Here is a 3,099-nt window from a genome sequence, read left to right as displayed (position 1 = left end):
GGAACACACTGATCCTCTCACTGTACCAGTTTTAGATTATAATTTCACACTTCATTTTACATTTAATTTTGAAAAACCATGTAAACAAGATACTCAAGATATTAAAGTAGGTTACCCCCAAAATTGTCTTCTTATCCATCAGCTCCCTGTTTCAACCTTACCCATACATGAATAGAATGTTCTACTCTGTCCACGCTATGCAAAGTTTTTATCAATAATATTCAATGTTATCACTTAGTAAACAACAATTGTGTTAGAATTAATCCAAATCTCCCTACTTGTGCCTGATCTCAGATCCCCTAGATTTTGAGAATTATCCATTTGTAATGATTTGCTAACTGAAATCTGGCTTGAGAGAGCCAATCAGTCCATTACATTTTCCAATATCCAAACCAGAAAAGGTATGTTATATGCCTCATCCAGATATATATCTTTTTATTTAAGGAATCAGCTTATTTAAAACATAAGTCCAATAATTCACCCTATACTTAGGCTTTACCTTGTTTAGATAATTGGGACATATTAGGATTCTAAGAGTTCCCATGAGTATCCATTCATACAATGAAGCTTACCATGGAACAGTGATTTAAAATTCATATCTATACAGAAGAGAAACCTCATCCTTTCAGGTGATCTCATAGCTAATTATTCTGGATAGGTATATTCCTTCTTATGCACTATGTATAAGAAGGGATATACCTATGCACATATGCACATGATATAGTAATATCATGGTTTAAAATTAGGCAATCAAAAATATCCATTCAAAATCTATCTGTGTTACTAATAGTATTACTGATGAGATGGTGTGGTAGTTCAGTTTGTGTGTCAACTTGCCTGGGACTGGTTCAGTGTCTGGGCAGCTGGATGTAGTATTCCCCATGACGACACTGGTAAGCAACTCCATAGTGGAAGCTACTGTGAGCAGCTGAATAGCTTGCTGCTTTAGGGATGTGATCTGCTTCCTGTATATAAGGAGAAAGGTTGGGGATAATCTCTAGCTTATGAATGCTTGAACCCTGCATGTAGCCATGTCATTGTAGCCATGTTCTGCTGACCCTGAGACTTTCAATGGACTTGACTTAATGGCCTGCCATGTGGTTTGGTAACATCGGGACTGTGCCGTTTTTATTTGTCGACCTTGGGCTTGTTAGCCTCAGCAGCCAGTAGCTGCCTGAGTGAAGAGATGCCTCTAGCTTCAGTGGATGGGGAGCAAGAGGCACAGCTAAAGCCCAAGGTTGAGGGGCTTCACACAGCCCCTAGAACCTGGCACTTTGAACTTGGACTTCTAGCCTCCCAAACTGTAAGAGAATAAACTCCTGTTTGTTAAGGTCATCACATTTGTGGTATATTCTTGTCAGAGTGGCACAGAAGTAACCAAAACAGATAGCCACACAACAAAAGCATTTAAAAACCATGACAAAAGCTGTATTAGGCAATAAATTGCCTTAGATTCTCAGCTCAGCAAAGAAAGTTTTGTGCTGTCACTAATACTTCTTGATATTCATGGATAAATATCTCTAGAGTTGTAGAACAAAACATCTCTAAAACATGCCAAAAAGTCTCTTGGTTACACACCACCCCCCATGACTATTCCTTCTTTTAGCTGGTTACCCCCAAAGTATCAGGTCTGAGATATGCTTCTTTCTACTACCCTGTCTACTTCTTCTAATCACCGTAATTATTATTTTAAGACGTGTTGAATGTATAATGCATTGTGCTTCTCATTGCCACAGTCAACCTTCAAAACATACAACCATGTGATTAAATGTGTATTTAGATAAACAGATTTTTCTAAGAATGATGAAGTTTAGTTCTAAAGCCAAACCCTTTTCAGAATGTCCAGTTATTCCTCTAATGCATCCCTGTTCACAACACTCACATTGATCTGGTTTTATCTATCCTGCAAATAAGCTTTGACACTATGGCAAAGTAAATTCAAATAATACTCAGTAGTTAGAAGTCAAATGGTGTCTGGCTGCTAGAAGGCAGCAACAGAGATCTTAAAAACTGCCAGAAGAACATCTCAGTTGTAGTGAAAACTCCCAAATTTGGACTTCGAAGAGAAGCATGGTAAAGCAGCTCTCTGCAGAGTGCAGCCAACTAAAGACAATAGCTTAAAGATTACACAACCATCCCAGAAACTCCAAGTTCTTACACAGAATGAATCATTCCTTTTAAGTGATCTGTCATTCCCTAGTGGTGGCTTGATTGAAAGGATGATATGTGGTTGTGAATCTTAAGAATTGAAGGGCTGACATATCTGAATTGAATGACTTCAGACCTCAATTAAAGCTCCATTTTGAATTAAACTTAGATATTTATTTCTACTTTTCTAAACAAACAAACAACAAGAAAAAAAATTCAGCCTTTTTTTTTTTTTTGTCCAAGACATACTGCTTGAAAAACAAAAGCGGCAAAAAATCAGGATTTCTAACCTCAAAAAAGAAATGATTGCTTTATGCTGTTAGGAATGTTTATGCAGCTCGCCCCAGAGAAGATGTCTTGGTTAGCAGGAGGTTAGGAAATAGAAGAGATAAAGTTAAATGCTATACATAATTTTATAGCCAAGACAGATATATATCAAGTCTTATCTCCACATCTTCACTCCCTAATTAAATTTTTACTGGTTGAGGGTTTTTTACTTTATTTCTGATAGATCTTCATAAAAGTGTAACTCTATAGAAACTAATTTGTTAAGTAAAGGACAAACTGCAACTGTAAAAATCTTACTCTTTTAACAAAGAATGCAGAAACTTGGATTATAATTTATGAAAATAAAGTTTTTCTCTTAACCTCTCAGTCAACTCACTCTGTGGATTGCCTGGGGCTTTACTCTCTCTTAGCCAGATAGTGCATGTATACTTTTCACAGACTTTAGATTAGAGTTGATTTAACCTTCACTCCTTCAAAACCAAATTGTCTGTTTTCACTAAAATTGACTGTTCTGGTTATCTAGTGCCGCTCTGACAAGAATATACCACCAATGGGGTGGCTTTAATGAACAGGAGTTTATTCTTACAATTTGGAGGCTTTAAGTCCAAGTTCAAAGTGCCAGGCTCTAGGGGCTGGGTGAAAGCCCCTCAACCTTGGGGTCCA

This window comes from Orycteropus afer, unplaced genomic scaffold (genome assembly GCF_000298275.1).
Source record: "Orycteropus afer afer isolate SDZICR_OR568_19922 unplaced genomic scaffold, OryAfe1.0 scaffold00014, whole genome shotgun sequence".
Classification (NCBI taxonomy): Eukaryota; Metazoa; Chordata; class Mammalia; order Tubulidentata; family Orycteropodidae; genus Orycteropus; species Orycteropus afer.
The sequence above is the reverse complement of the archived record's forward strand: the minus strand, read 5'-3'. Positions refer to the sequence as shown.